At 46.5% G+C, this 16,522-nt stretch overlaps 1 protein-coding gene across 9 annotated transcripts in view; it reads right to left on the bottom strand.

The window, feature by feature from the left end:
• Positions 1 to 11,646, bottom strand: part of LOC139240912 (R3H domain-containing protein 2) — a 205,813-nt gene extending 194,167 nt beyond the window's left edge. For 8 of the 9 annotated variants that reach the window (XM_070869419.1, XM_070869421.1, XM_070869423.1 and 5 more), the window contains exon 1: positions 11,340 to 11,646. The gene's annotated coding sequence lies outside the window, so the exon portion shown is untranslated. Of the gene's footprint in view, positions 1 to 317; positions 341 to 11,339 lie in introns of all 9 variants that reach the window. The other variant, XM_070869420.1, reaches the window with a different exon arrangement.
• Positions 11,647 to 16,522: the final 4,876 nt, after the last annotated feature.

Here is a 16,522-nt window from a genome sequence, read left to right as displayed (position 1 = left end):
ACTCCTGCTCCAATTTTTACTGAAGGTCAGTGAAGCTCTCTTGCAGGCTAGGGTCAAATTAGACACCCAACTGACTGAACAGGCTGCATACTTTTATCTAATTCACCAATGTTTGGTACGGTAAACACGGTCTTAAATTAGACAAGTTACTCACATGTGCTTTGTGCAAGCAGCAAGCTGGTGGCACTATTCTGATGGTACATCATCAGGATGGCTTATTTGCGAAGACTAGAGAAGTCAATGACGTCTTTAATCAGTTTTATTCTGCTCTTTACAAGTCAGAGTCAGTTGTTTCGATGAACGTTATTCATAGTTACCTGGACTCATTGCCCTGCAAAGACTGAAGGAGAAGAACAGATTTTGGTTAAGGTTCCCCAATTTCAGCACAATGTTGGAGTATCAATTCCTTACAGGCCCATAAGCGTGATGGTTTGCCCAACAACTTGTGCAAGAACAGCCCGTCAAATTAGCATGGTTGCTTCTAAATGGAATTTGCAGTACAACAATCATGGCATTAAATTCCAACACACAGCATGAGCCAGCCTTGTCCATAAAAAGGGCAAAGACTCCATTCAACATGCCTTTTATGAACCAACTTCTCCTGAATTGTGACACTAAATCTATGTCCAAGGTCTTGAGACTTTGCTTGTACAAATCGTCACAAAATTAGTTCATCTTGATCGAACAGGTTGTGTCTGTGGAAGGCACTCACTCAATGCCGTCGACAGTGCTATCCAGCGGCACTTACTCTCAACAACCTTCTCGCCAATTCTCAGTTGGGTTCCGCCACAAACACTCGGTTCCAGACCGAATTACAGCCCTGATCAAACATGGTCCAAAGAGCTGAATTCCTGGGGTGAGGTGAGGTGAGAGTGAGTGACTGCCCTTATCAAGGCAGCATTTGACTGAGTGTGGCATCAAGGAGCCCTAGTAAAACTGAAGTCAATGGGAATCAGAGGGGAAAACTCTCCACTGGCTGGAGTCATACCGAGCACAAAAAGATGGTTGTGGTTGTTGGAGATCAATCATCTCAGTCCTCAGGGCAGTGTCCTAGATCCAACCATCTTCAGCTGCTTTATCAATGACCTTCCCTCCATCATGAGGTCAGAAGTGGGGATGTTCGCTGATGACTGCAGTGTTCAGCTCCATTCGCAACTCCTCAGATAATGAAGTAACTCATCCCCACATGCAGCAAAACCGGGGCGACATTTAGGCTTGGGCTGATAAGTGGCAAGTAACATTCGCGCCACACAAGTGCCAGGCAATGACCATCTCCAATAAGCAAGAGCCTAACCAACGCCCCTTGACAGTCAACAGCATTACCATTGCCAAACCCCCAATCATCAGCATCCTGATCAGAAACCTAACTGGATCAGTCACATAAATACTATGGCTACAAGAGCAGGTCAAAGACAGAAATAGACAGTTTCTTAAACGATAAGGGGATAAGGGGTTATGGGGAGCGGGCAGGGAAGTGGAGTTGAGTCCATGATCAGATCAGCCATGATTTTATTGAATGGCGGAGCAGGCTCGAGGGGCCGTATGGCCTACTCCTGCTCCTATTTCTTATGTTCTTATGAAAGGCTGGGTATGCTGTGACAAGTGTCTCACCTCCTTACTCCCCAAAGCTTTTCCACCATCTACAAGGCACAAGTCACGAGTGTGATGGAAAACTTTCTACTTCCTTGGATGAGCACAGCTCCAACAACACAAGAAGCTTAACACAGTCCAGGACAAAGCAGCTCACTTGATTGGCACCCACTCCACCACCGGCGCACCGTGGCTGCAGTGTGTACCGACAAGATGGACTGCAGCAACTCGCCAAGGCTTTGGCGGCAGCACCTCCCACACCCGCAACCTCTACCACCGAGAAGGACAAGGGCAGCAGGTGCATGGGAACACCATCACCTCCACGTTCCCCTCCAAGTCACACACCATCCTGACTTGGAAATATATCGGCCGTTCCTTCATCGTCGCTGGGTCACAATCCTGGAACTCCCTCCCTAACAGCACTTTGGGAGCACCTTCACCACACGAACTGCAGCGATTCAAGGTGGCGGCTCACCACCACCTTCTCAAGGGCAATTAGGGATGGGCAATAAATGCTACCGTTGCCTGAGACGCCCACATCCCGGAACAAATAAAGAAAAAGTGATACAAAGCTTAAAGTTTAAACGCCTGTAGTTTGTAGAAGGGATGGAAGACTGAAATCAGTAACTTGGGAGTATAACTGGCATGTAACCTGCAATCCTTGTGTACAGCCAACTCCCCCTTCCCAAGTTTCAGGTCGAAAAAAGGAGGGCTAAGGTTAAGGAAGTTCTTGTGCAGCCCAGAGTCAAATTAGACACTCCGCTGACTGAACAGACTGAATCCTTAATTCAATTCACTAATTTTTGGTTTTGTGAACTTGTTGTATCGGTTCCAAATGTTGCCAGCTCATACTCCCAGAATGGTGTTCAATTAGTTGGATTGATAGTTTAGCCATGTTTTGTGAAAGGCTCAAATACATCCAACTGGTCCATTACAGTGCATGGTGGTAGGTCAATGAAATGTCAAGCTGCTCATATTCGTACTATTTCACTCAGATTTACCTGAAAGGATGGCTATGTCCTGGGCCACCAGTACGTGATGCTGGAGCAAGAGTGCTGCAACCATTTGCCAGTATCGCACCTCTTTCTATGCAATCCAGTCCATCTGGCCCATTTCAATCTCATTTGTTAGTTTGAGCTGCATTCTAGGCCTAGCAAGAGGTCTCCTTTTCCACATCCAATGTCTGCAGTGACTATTTGGCGGGGGGAGAACTCTGGGTTTCACGGATTGTGGAGACTACCAGGCAATGGTCAGAGTGTGCTGGCCTATGGTTTGGAATGCTGATCATTCACAGCTCAGTGAAGACAGTAGATATACTTTGACACAGCACAGCCTACTTGGATACTCCTTCCTTAACCTTCGCTTGGCACCGAGGGATCTATGAATCTTGATTGTTATGGCACGATTTTGTGTGTTTTTAAATCAGATTTCATATATTTTATTGGTATAGTCAATACTGGGCATTTGGGAATTTTTGTTAGCACACAATGTTTATGTTGTGGACTGCAGAGTCTAATCTTTCTAAACTCTATTTTTACTGTTTTGAATTAACAATAACTTGCATTTATATAGCACCTTTAACGTAGTAAAACATCCCAGGGCACTTCACAGGAGCGTTATAAAACAAAATTTGACACCGAGCCACATAAGGAGCTATTAGGACAGGTGACCAAAAGCTTGGTCAAAGAGGCAGGTTTTAAGGAGCATCTTAAAAGGAGGAGGTAGAGAGGCCGAGAGGCTTAGGCAGGGAATTCCAGAGCTTAGGACCCAGGCAGTTGAAGGCACGGCCACCAATGACGAGGTGAAGGAAATCAGGGATGCACAAATGGCCAGAATTGGAGGAGGGCAGAGATCTCGGAGGGTTGAAGGGCTGGAAGAGGTTATAGAGAGATAGGGAGGGGCAAGGCCATGGAAGGATTTAAACAAATTGTGAATTTTGAAAATCGAGGCATTGCTTAACCGGGAGCCAAGGTAGGTCGGCGAGCACAGGGGCGATGGGTAAACAGGGCTTGGTGCGAGTTAGGACACGGTCAGAGTTTTGGATGAGCTCAAGTTTACAGAGGGTGGAAGATGGGAGGCCGGCCAGGAGATCATTGGGGTAACAATGATCTCCTGATCTGGAGGTAACAAAAGCATGGATGAGGGTTTCAGCAGATGGGCAGGGGCAGAGACGGGTGATATTACGGAGGTGGAAGTAGGTGGAATTAAGCCACGGCTTCCCATGTTTACAGCGTCCCAATTATATTTCAGGGGTGATGTTGCCACTTTAATAGCCAAAACAGAAAGCTGAATAACAACCTCCCCCCCCCCACCACCACCAATGAACAATTTTCATTTTAACTTGAGGTTTACTGTAATTCAGTCACAACTTGCTGAAGTGCGAGTTTTCCAGTCAGCCTCGCTCATGGAAATTAAATTCCTATTTCATGGTGAAACAACTTCTGTTACGGCCAATGTTACATATTTAAAAAGACAGTCTGGAACACAGCACAGACCATCAAGTGATAAAAGCTGGTAACTGAAGTTATTTGTGTAACTGGACTGGCGTCAATGTTGATTCGGATTTAGGAACTTGGAACATCTACAGTTCATGCACCTCAACACGGTACAAGAACCAAAGAACCAAGTCAAAAAACCTCAGCTGACACCAGTTCTGACACCAACAAAAGTACCTACCAATTGTTTCTGTGAAATGGTAAGTTTCTATCACAGCTCCTTTTCTCATTATAGTAACTGATCCATTTCCACATTTTTGGGAAGAAAATTTAGGATATCCCTTATAATTAAAGCAGAAAGGATCTCCAATTTTTCAACCAGTTAAGAACTTTATAATGGCCCTGAAATCCCGGCCTCCCGGGTCCGTACGGAGTGTGTATGGACCTGGGAAGGCATCACAAAAGCCGGTTTTCAGCACGTGATGCACATGCGCCGAAAACCGGCTTTTCCGATCTGTCAAGTTCTGGCTTGACAGATCACACGCATCTCAGAAGCAAAGACATTCGCATGGGCAAGATTGCGGTATTTACCCATCTCTGGCCCAGCGAATGTCCTGAAAACTCTTGTGCCTGGTAAAAGCAGTTTTAAAACATATAAAAATATAAAAATAAAATTTAAAAACACATTTTTCTATTTAAAAACCCTGCCCACGAAGGCAAGTTTATTTTAAACCTTAATTAAAAAAACTTTAAAAATTGGGAAAATATATATTTTTTTCGAAGACATTTATTAACTTTAATTTCAATTAATTTTAATTATGTGAGGTGTGTTTTTTATTTTGTGTGTTGTGTTTAGTGTTTGTTTTTTTCTCATTAATAACAATGAGAACTCATAGATACGGAGTTCTCATTGCTATTAATGAGAATACTGTACCCGATTGGTTGTGCAGTCACACGTGACTGCACCTTCTGCGTCCGAACATCGAGGATGGGAGCGCGCTCCGCAGCGCGGGAAGAGAAGGCCTCCTCACCGGAATCCCAGGCGTCTCTGGGACCACCGGGTACTTTCGTAAAATTTCTCGGGTCGGAGCCGTTCGTTCGAAAGAAGCCTCCAACCAGAATCTCAGGGCCAATAGATTGGAGAGCAAGGTGACTAGTGAGCACTGTCCTGCCAGACCTGGGATCAATCCCAGTTGAACTCCCAAAAAGCACAGTATTTTTCATGGAATTCATCAGTGATGATAATCTCAACGAAATGTTAAGGACATACACCTGCCAGTGATGACATGACTGTAACCGAACGAAGAGCTTCAAATAACGTCAAACTACTGGACTTTCGGTGCATCGTTTCCGCACCCTTTTGCTGAAGGAGATTTTCTTTAATGCAGGATTTGAAATGAGCTCTTTGTTTATTAGCAGAACAAATCAATAATACAGTCCATCCTCTGTAGTTACCTCAGCTTTTCCACCCAGGCACAAACAAAAAGGCGGGAGGGGGTGGCACCTGCTTTGATAGACTTCTCATCTAGGATTCAAACTTGGGAGCCAGGACTAAGTCGACATTTTGTAGATGCACTGTGGCTCACAATATAGTCCAGCCCCTCTCCATGCTGAGTACACACAGACTGTATGTCTGTTAAATCCTTGTGCTTATGATACATTTTTGTGCTCAGATGAAGGGATTTCAGTGGGAGGAAATGAAACATTTTCCATTTTGCACAGACAATGTTACCATCAAACACTCCAAGGGCAAGTATAGCACGGGGTTAGATAGAGTAAAACTCCCTCTACACTGTCCCATCAAACACCCCCAGGGCAGGTACAGCACGGGTTAGATACAGAGTAAAGCTCCCTCTATACTGTCCCATCAAACACACCCAGGGCAGGTACAGCATGGGTTAGATACAGAGTAAAGCTCCCTCTACACTGTCCCATCAAACACTCCCAGGGCAGGTACAGCACAGGTTAGATACAGAGTAAATCTCCCACTATACTGTCCCATCAAACACTCCCAGGGCAGGTACAGCACGGGTTAGATACAGAGTAAAGCTCTCTCTACAATGTCCCATCAAACACTCCCAGGGCAGGTATTCCAGAAGTAGGTACAGAGTAAAACTAACTCTACTCTGAATCTTTTTGCTTGAACCACACTTAGCGATCCTTGAGAGTTGAATAAAACTGCCAATTTAGTGCTACATGATAGACAATGAAGTGCTGTAGGACTTGTGCCCACTGGGAAGTGGGTGGAAACTACCTAAATTCCTTTCACACAGGACCCTTACTGCTATTTGAAATTACTTGTGATTCACTCACCCACCTTCAGCAGAACTGCACATGGTTTTGTCTGATTCTAAAAGAAAATGAATCCATTTTTGGGTTGCAATTGTCATCTCTCAGACTGGTCAGACTAAACTGCACGAGTGTAAAATGAGGCAAAAACTAACTTAATAGAATGTGCAGTTGATAAGAAAATCAAATGTATCTCATTAACAAGGAACATGCTAGCAATGGACAGTAGTCAGAATTGGAAAGGGAAACCGATTGCCTTCTGGTTCGGACTGACGTGCTGTACATCTCAAACATTTTCTGTGTGTATTGAGAGAAAGGTTTGTTTCCTTTGTTGCTGAAGTCGGCAAAATACACAAGAAAAAGACCAGTAAAGACCAACCGATCCATCAAACTTTTCCAACACTGGCACGGTAAAACTTCTGCACATCATCACCTCCAGCCACACAACCTCTTGGGAGAGGCAAAGAGAGAAAAAAAAATTTAGCGGAAGATAAAATTGAGAAAATTCCTCTCCCGACTCCTGAAGGCAATCAAACCCAAGAAACCACAGTAATTGGATGGCAGATCCCCGAATGACCCACCTACCTTTGACACAGTTTGCTTGGTCACTCTCAGGAACTCATCCAGATCCCACTTGAATGCTTGCAGCGAATCTACACGGCCTGCAGCGAGGCCCCCCGAGGTTTATTTTCAGTCAACCTAACATTGGAGGCCCAACCAAACGACTGAAGTGCATACAAGTGATTTGTACATGGCCTGATATGAGGGGCACACTCAGCTCTTGTCCCACACTCCATTTACCTGAGCCCATAGAGCTTAGGTGCAGGTTGGCAGAGCAAAGGCTCAGTGATCCTAAAAATATGCATGACGGTATGTCGGTCTAAGGCCAACCAGCTAAAACCAGGCAGCTCACCAGCACAGCCCACTGGCAGGTTTCCCACCGTTTGTCCAGCTAGGGCCACTCTACCCATCAGGGTATGGAGTTAGTGTTATCTGGGAACATCCTCTCATAGGGGAATCTAGAACTAGGGACCATAGTTTCACAATAAGGGGCCGCCCATTTAAAATAGAGATGAGGAGGAATTTCTTCTCCCAGAGGGTTGTGAATCTTTGGAATTCTCTGCCCCAGGGAGCTGTGGAGGCTGGGTCATTGAATATATTTATGGTGGAGACAAGACAGATTTTTGAACGATAAGGAAGTTAAGGGTTTATAGGGAGCGGGCAGGAAAGTGGAGTTGAGGCCAAGATCAGATCAGCCATGATCTTATTGAGTGGCGGAGCATGTTTCGAGGGGTCAAATAGCTTACTCCTGCTCCGATTTCTTATGTTCTTATCCCAGCTCTCGGTGACCAGTCTACACATCAGGTGGTCAGGCCTAGACGACTGCAGATCTACCTAACTCAGGAACTTGATTACTGAATCTGCTACAGCGGACTGACTCAGTTCAAATCTCCCAGCACCAAGCATGCTATCTTGAAACCAACTTGACTCCAAAAAAAAATGCTAACTCTTTCTCTCCGGCCCCCACCCCAAAAAAACGGCATTCACAAGTTTGTCATTGGATAACAAGTGAAGGTTTAAGACCTTGACAGGCAGACAACAGGAACTCTTTCTGAGCAGCACAACTCATCAGAAAACAGGAGGGCTTACCACCATCATCACAAGGACGCAGCAGTTCAAGAAGGAGCACCACCTCCCCAACTAGGGATGGGCATTAAATACAATCTTGCCAGCATCACCCACATGCCAAGAACAAATATTTTTTAAAAACTTGACCATAGCATGGGCACACACCACATTCCACCAAACAGTGCTTCCACAAATTAGAGGTGGGGAACTTCAGCAGCTACTATGTGCTCTGCAGACCAATTCGGGGAGGTTCCAAGCCCTGGATATATGAGCACAATCAGACATAGCCAGCCTCTCAGTAGTGATACCCACCCTCCTATATGACTCAGAGACATGGACCATATACAGTAGACACCACAAAGCGCTGGAGAAGTACCACCAGCGCTACCTCTGCAAGATCCTGAAAATCCCCTGGGAGGACAGACACATCAACGTTAGTGTTCTCGATCGGGCCAGCATCGAAGCACTGACCACACTCAACCAACTCCGTTGGGCGGGCCCAGCACAAGGCTCCCAAAGCAAGCGCTCTATTCGGAACTCCTACATGGCAAGCGAGCCCCAGGTGGGCAGAGGAAACGTTTCAAGGACACCCTCAAAGCCTCCCTGATAAAGTGCAACATCCCCACTGACACCTGGGAGTCCCTGGCCCAAGACCGCCCTAAGTGGAGGAAGTGCATCCGGGAGGGCGCTGAGCACCTCGAGTCTCGTCGCCGAGAGCGTGCAGAAACCAAGCGCAGGCAGCGGAAGGAGCGTGCGGCAAACCGGACTCCCCATCCACCCTTTCCTTCAACAACTGTCTGTCCCACCTGTGACAGAGACTGTAATTTCCATATTGGACTGTACAGTCACCAGAGAACTCACTTTTAGAGTGGAAGCAAGTCTTCCTCGATTTCGAGGGACTGCCCATGATGATGATGAATTCTTATCCTAACCCTCGAATTTCTCATCAGCGACGTGATGAACAATTGACTTGTGCATGGTGGAAGTACCTATGCAGACATGCTAGCCGTCGTGATGCCCTCGACATCAAATCCAAATCCAGCAGTTTATCAAAGGGACTTTGTCAAAGATGCATGCCTGCTACGAGCGAGACCTCCTCCCCCTCCAAAATACTGACAGGTCAGTGTTGGTCATAGCCCACCATCCCACAACCATCTCTCCTCTTGCACAAATCCACTTCACAGTTTGAACATGGATATTGCACGTACGACCGAAGGAAGTCCTTTCGGTGCAGTTAGGAGCACCGAACCATGAAGAACCACCATTATTATGTCGACTAGGCTTATATTCCGAAGAGTTCAGAAGAATGAGAGGTGATCTAATTGAAACATTAAAAATTTTTAAGGGGCTTGACAGGGTTAATGCTGAGAAAATGTTTCCCTTGGCTGGGGAATCTAGAATATGGGGTCAGCCATTTAGGGCTGAGATGAGGAGAAATGTCTTCACTTTTAGGGTTGAAATTCTCGACTCCAGAGAGCTGTGATGCTCAGTCATTGAGTATATTCAAGGCAGAGGTTGATAATTTTTTAGGAACTAAGAGAATTAAGGGATATGGGGATAATGCGGGAAGGTGGAGTTGAGGTAGAAGATCAGCCATGATCTTATTGAATGGCAGAGCAGGCTCGAAGGCCAAATGGCCTCCTCCTGCTACAATTTCTTATGGTCTTATATTTATATGTTATACATCTTGTATGCCACAAGCTTGACCTGAATGGGCCATTTGCTGTCACTGAAGAAGACCAAAGCCCCTACTACCCCTTCACAATGTAGTCCTTAAGAACTGTGGAAAAGCTAAAGCTTTTAGCCACTAAGACCCTCAGGGAATCAGTACACTCGAGTGCTGCTGAGCCATATCGCATTCAGAGGCGTTCACATTTGAGATGGTGACTAAACATCGGAACAGGAGTTGGCCGTTGAGTCGTTCAAGCCTGTTCTACCATTCAATGAGATCATGGCTGATCTGTGACCTAACTCCATATACCCACCTTTGCTCTATATCCCTTAATATCTTTGGTTAACAAAAATCGAGCAATCTCAGATTTAAAATTAACAATTGCCGTTTGTTAAAGAGAGAGTTCCAAACTTCTACCAACCTTTGTGTGTAGAAGTGTTTCCTAATTTCACTTCTGAAAGGTCTGGCTCTAATTTTTATTATGCCCGCCAGTCCTAGAATCCCCAACCAGCAGAAATAGTTTCCCTATCCTATCTGTTCCCCTTAATATATTGAAAATTTCAACCAGATCACCCCCTTAACCTTCTAAATTCTAGGGAATTGAGCAAGCTAAATGTACCGATCTGCAAAAAAGAGTCCGATCATTCTTTTAAGTGCCTGGAATGGACACTCCAAGACAATCCCTTATGATGTTATTCAGCCAGTGCTCTAATATTTATCCTTCAACCATCACTGAAACAGAGTAACTGATCATTTATCGCATTGTCGTTTGTAGGGCCTTGCCGTACATAAATTGGCTGCTGCGATTTTCTACATTACATCAACGACTACACTTCAAAAATACTTCACCAGCTGTCAAGAGCTTCTGGATGTCACGAGGATATGAAAGGTGCTATATAAATGCAACCGTTTTCTTTCAATGAGCAGAGCCATGACTCAGGCCCTGTTTGCGTTCACTGGCTCCGAGTAACCATGGGACTTTGGAGAACTATCACTGGCCATTCCATGTGTTTCTTCGGTGAGGACACAGATCCAGTCGTAGAAATTGCTCGCTGAAAAAAGTTCATTTAGTTTGCCTTCTACCATCCTGGTACTTGCACGAAACAACAATAATGGAGTTGTTGACTAATCATACCAATCAATCGCCATCATTCCTGGGAAAGGAAAAGCTTGATCGCAGAATTCAGGCCTCTCAATGGATTGACATTTCAGGTGACAGGCCTGGTTTCTGACAGGAATCCTGAACCTCCCAGTGACGGAGTGATCGGTAGTAGGTGCAGTACGTTACCCGGGCAAACACGTGTGCCACTGACACCAATGGCCAACGGGCGTAGCCCCATTGAGCCACATGAACTTCCACCCCTTCCCCAGGCAGATCTCACGCCAGACCTTTTGACGGTCCTGGCGTTCGAAGACATCGCCAACGAAAGGGAGGGAGGGCTCACCCAGTGGTCGTGGTGCACTCTGATCATTCCTGTCTCTGGCATAAAACAACCATGTGAACCAATGTAAAGCCCTGAAAAATGGGAGCCACCACTCCCTCCCTCCTCCCAACACCACCACCAAAAAAAACCAAGTCACCATGGAAGTACATGGGCTAAAACTTCATTCGACTGCTCCGTGAGGAACATGCCCCAAGTCCTGTGAGACGCTTCCCCCCCCCGCCCCAGCACCGTCCGCCCTTGCACCCCCCCCCCCCGCGGGCTCAAAGGCCTCCCACTCACCGCCTCACACTCGGGCTTCAGGCCGACGCCTCAGAAAACTCAGCGCTCGCACCACCACAAACCGTCCGTTGCCGACCACAAAACGAAAGGGAAAAAAGCTTCGCCCGTCGAGGAGTGAGAAAGGGCGGAGAGGAAGGGGAAGGGAGGGGGGGGGGGGGGAAAGGGGAGAAAAACACAACCCGGGAGAGGGGAGGGGGGGGGGAAGGGGAAATGAGAAAGAAACCAAACTGCGGAGAAATAAAAAGAGAAAAAAAAGAAAGAAAATAATCTCGCCGGCTCCGGCGCCTGCGTGCTGCGTCACACCTTCCTGCCCACTCAGTGACGTCAACAGGTGCTCCGTGCTTGTGACGTCACCGGTTTGTGCGTAGAGGCCGGAGTGGCTCTCCATGACGCCCTGTGCAGAATTATGACCCTGCACCCCACACGTCCCAACCTTTGCAGCACCAGAGCAGATATGTCAGGATTTCCCTCCCCTTTTAGGAGGGCAAGACAGACTTGCATTTATAGAGCGCCTTTCACCACCTCAGGATGTCCCAAAGCTTTACGGCCCATGAAGTACTTTTTGTTGTGATGCAGGAAAAGCAGCAGCTTACAAAAAGCACTGGCCAGGAATTTCCTCCACACGGCTCTCGGCCCGCCGCCATAACTTCCGCCGCAGTTCCAGTGAAGTTACAGCAGCGGAGCGGCATCAACTCCGAGGAAATTTACAGCCACTGTGTGCATAGATAAAACAGCAATGTGCATTTATATAGCACCCTTAATGTCCCACAGAAGTGCAATCGGACAAAAATGGATTCTGAACCAAAGAACGAAATATGAGGAGGAGAGCCCAAAAGCACTGGTCAAAAAGCTTTAACATAAGAAACATAAGAAATAGGAGCAGGAGTAGGCCATTCAGCCCCTCGAGCCTGCACCGCCATTCAATAAGGTCATGGATGATCTGATCATGGACTCAGGTCCACTTCCGTGCCCACTCCCCATAATCCTTTACTCCCTTATCGCTCAAAAATCTGTCGATCTCCACCTTAAATATATTCAATGACCCAGCCTCCACAGCTCTCTGGGGTAGAGAATTCCATAGATTTACAACCCTCCGAGAGAAGAAATTCCTCCTCATCTCAGTTTTAAATGGGCGGCCCCTTATTCTAAGACTATGTCCCCTAGTTTTAGTTTTCCCTATGAGTGGAAACCACCTTGTCGAGCCCCTACATTATCTTATAAGTTTTGATAAGATCACCTCTCATTCGTCTGAACTCCAATGTGTATAGGCCCAACCTACTTAACCTATCCTCATAAATAAACCACCTCATCTCCGGAATCTTCTCTGAACAGCCTCCAAATACAGAGACCAAATTGTACGCCGTACTCCAGGTGTGGCCTCACCAATACCCTGTACAGTTGTAGCAGGACTTCTCTGCTTTTATACTCTATTCCCCTTGCAATAAAGGCCAACATTCCATTTGCCTTCCTGATTACTTGCTGTACCTGCATACTAACTTTTTGTGTTTCAGGCACAAGGATCCCCAGGTCTCTCTGTACTGCAGCACTTTGCAATTTTTCTCCATTTAAATTATAATTTGCTTTTCTATTATTTCTGGCGAAGTGGATAATCTCACATTTCCCACATTATACTCCATCTGCCAAACGTTTGCCCTCTCACTTAGCCTGTCTATATCCAGTTGCAGATTTTTTGTGTCCTCCTCACAATTTGCTTTCTCACCCATCTTTGTATCATCAACAAACTTGGCTACATTACGCTCGGTCCCTTCATCCAAATCATTAATATAGATTGTAAATACTTGAGGACCCAGCACTGATCCCTGCAGCACCCTACTAGTCACTGCTTGCCAATCGAAAAATGACCCATTTGTCCCAACTCTCTGTTTTCTGTTAGTTAGCCAATCCTCTATCCATGCTAAAATATTACCCACAATAGGTTAAGTAGGTTGGGCCTCTACTCAGTGGAATTCAGAAGAATGAGAGGTGATTTATCGAAACGTATAAGATTATGAGGGGGCTTGACAAGGTGGATGCAGAGAGGATGTTTCCACTGATGGGGGAGACTAGAACTAGGGGGCATAATCTTAGAATAAGGGGCCGCCCATTTATAACTGAGATGAGGAGGAATTTCTTCTCTCAAAAGGATATAATTCTGTGGAATTCGCTGCCTCGGAGAGCTGTGGAAGCTGGGTCATTGAATAAGTTTAAGACAGAAATAGACAGTTTTTTAACCGATAAGGGGATAAGGGGTTATGGGGAGCGGGCAGGGAAGTGGACCTGAGTCCATGATCAGATCAGCCATGATCATATTAAATGGTGGAGCAGGCTCGAGGGGCCGTATGGCCTACTCCTGTTCCTATTTCTTATGTTCTTATGTAAATTTGTCAAACATGATTTCCCTTTCATAAAACCACAGTCTAAGGATAAGGGGTAAGCCATTTAGGACTGAGATGAGGAGAAACTTCTTCACTCAGAGAGTTGTTAACCTGTGGAATTCCTTACCGCAGAGAGTCGTTGATGCCAGTTCATTGGATATATTCAAGAGGGAGTTAAATATGGCCCTTACGGCTAAAGGGATCAAGGAGTATGGAGAGAAAACAGGAAAGGGGTACTGAGGTGAATGATCAGCCATGATCTTATTGAATGGTGGTGCAGGCTCGAAGGGCAGAATGGCCTACTCCTGCACCTATTTTCTATGTTTCTATGTTTCATGCTGACTCTGCTTGATGGAATCATGCTTTTCCAAATGTCCAGCTACTTCTTCCTTAATAAGCCTCATCCCCGGAATCAACCTAGTGAACCTTCTCTGAACTGCCTCCAAAGCAAGTATATCCTTTCGTAAATATGGAAACCAAAACTGCACGCAGTATTCCAGGTGCGGCCTCACCAATACCCTGTATAACTGTAGCAAGACTTCCCTACTTTTATATTCCATCCCCTTTGCAATAAAGGCCAAGATTCCAGCCCTCGAATGTCCCCTGCCGTTCAGAAACCTGTCCAATCGCGTGTGTTTGTGTGTATGTGCGCGCGCGACGACCCGTGAGGGTTGTTGGATAAACGAACATCTGCCCCGGAGAAGGGGGGTGGGGGGCGATGCAACCTTTTTGCGCCCAGCGCGAACGGATTACGTTTCCAACTGCTGCCTTCGTTTGTTCATTTTCTTTTTTTAAACGCCCTTCCCCGTTTTATTTAACACCGTCTTCGCAAACACTATTTTATCTCTTGAAACGTGAAATTTGAAGCCCGGATTTCCCTGGCGAGGAATCACAGACTTTCCATCGTTGGTTAAAACGCTGGTCAGATGCCCCCCACCGTGTTAATTATATGCAGTGATCTGACCAGCAGCACGCCCCCCCCCCCCCCCGCACCCCCCACCCTTCTCTAATTAATCGGTGGGCCCTGGAACATGGGGGGCCGCCCCAACCTGTGTGAGAACACCATCGCAGGTCGGGGCTATAAATAGAGCTGGAGCGCCAGGCCCTGGAACATCGTGGTGGAGTTGCGGCGAATGTTTGTGGCGGATGAGCGGCGAGAGATCGTGGCAGAGGTGCGGCGAATGAGGGTACGGGGCCCAGAAGAGCCGAGGGCCCGGGGGCAGCACGGACCTGCCCACACTGTGATACGTGTGTGCACTCGGTCTGTGCAGCAGAGAAGGTCTCCAGTTGTCCTGGTTAACCCTTGCCACTGGATAAAGGCCTAGCTCTGTCAAGCCCGTGTGGTGGCTGGTGTGCAACGGTCACCACACGTTAAAAAAATGCACGCACAGGCATCTTCCACCCCCTCAATTGGAGTTCAGGAGGGGAACATCGGGTCCTTCATTGAAACATCTGCGAAATCTTGTGGAAGCAAGTCATCCTCGTTCGAGGGACCGCCTATGATGTGTGAATATGGACTCCAGCATTTTCCCAACGACAGATGTTAGGCTAACTGGTCTATAGTTTCCTGCTTTTGGTCTGATTTTTTAAATAGGGGCGTTACATTTGCAGTTTTCCAATCTGCTGGGACCACTCCAGAATCCAAGGAATTGTGGTAGATTACAACCAATGCATCCACTATCTCTGCAGCCACTTCTCTTAACACTCTAGGATGTAAGCCATCAGGCCCAGGGGACTTGTCCGCCTTTAGTCCCATTATTTTACCGAGTACTACTTCATTAGTGATAGTGATTGTATTCAGTTCCTCCCTCCCTATAGTCCATTGATTATCCACTATTGGGATGTTTTAGTGTTTTCTATCGTGAAGACCGATACAAAATATTTGTTCAACATCTCTGCCATTTCCCTGTTCCCCATTATTAATTCCCCAGTCTCATCCTATAGTGGACCAACATTTACTTTTGCCACTCTTTTCCTTTTTATGTACCTGTAGAAACTCTAACTATCTGTTTTTATATTTCGTGCTGGTTTACTTTCATAATCTATCTTCCCTCTCTTAATCATTTTTTTAGTTGTTCTCTACTGGCTTTTAAAAATTTCCCAATGTTATGTATGGAGAAAGAGTCAGACTGAACACTGAGCTCAAAGTAAAGTGTGACCTTAGTCTTTTATTGCTGGTCTCCAGAGTGCCTCTCCAACCTGTGAAGCCTCCTTAAATACCTGTGCTCCCAAGGGGTTGTGGGATCCCTTGGGACTCCAGGGGATGAACCCTCTGGTGGCTGTACAGAGTAAATACAAGTTTACATATATAACAACACTCCCCCGCCCCACCGCCCCCCAAAGTCAATAGTGTAACTATTTACAATGTGAGTCGATCTGAGGCCCTTCTTGCCCTGGTTGATCGTCTCGGTGTGAAAGCTGGTGTTGTTGAATCATTTGTTGGGCCCTCGCTGGGCTGCTTTGCAGCTGGCCTTGCTGGGCTGCCTGGTGTGTTGGGTCCTGCTGGGCTGCTGTGGATGATAGGTTCTGCTTCGTGGTCAACCGTGGTGCCGGTTGCCACTGGTGTGTATGTTGGGGGATCAAAAAAGATAGGGTCCAAGGTGGGTTGCTCAGGATAGTCCGTGAATCTGAGTTTGATTTAATCCAAGTGTTTCCGGTGAATGAGTCCATTTGAAAGTTTGACCCGAAACACCCTGCTCCCCTCTTTGGGCACGACAGTGCCGGGAAGCCACATGGGACCTTGTCCATAATTCAATACAAACACAGGATCATTGATTTCAATCTCGCGCGACACATTTGCGCTATCAT

This window comes from Pristiophorus japonicus, chromosome X, assembly GCF_044704955.1.
Source record: "Pristiophorus japonicus isolate sPriJap1 chromosome X, sPriJap1.hap1, whole genome shotgun sequence".
In the NCBI taxonomy this organism is placed as follows: domain Eukaryota; kingdom Metazoa; phylum Chordata; class Chondrichthyes; family Pristiophoridae; genus Pristiophorus; species Pristiophorus japonicus.
Note: the sequence above shows the minus strand (reverse complement) of the source record. Positions and strands in the feature narration are given on the sequence as shown.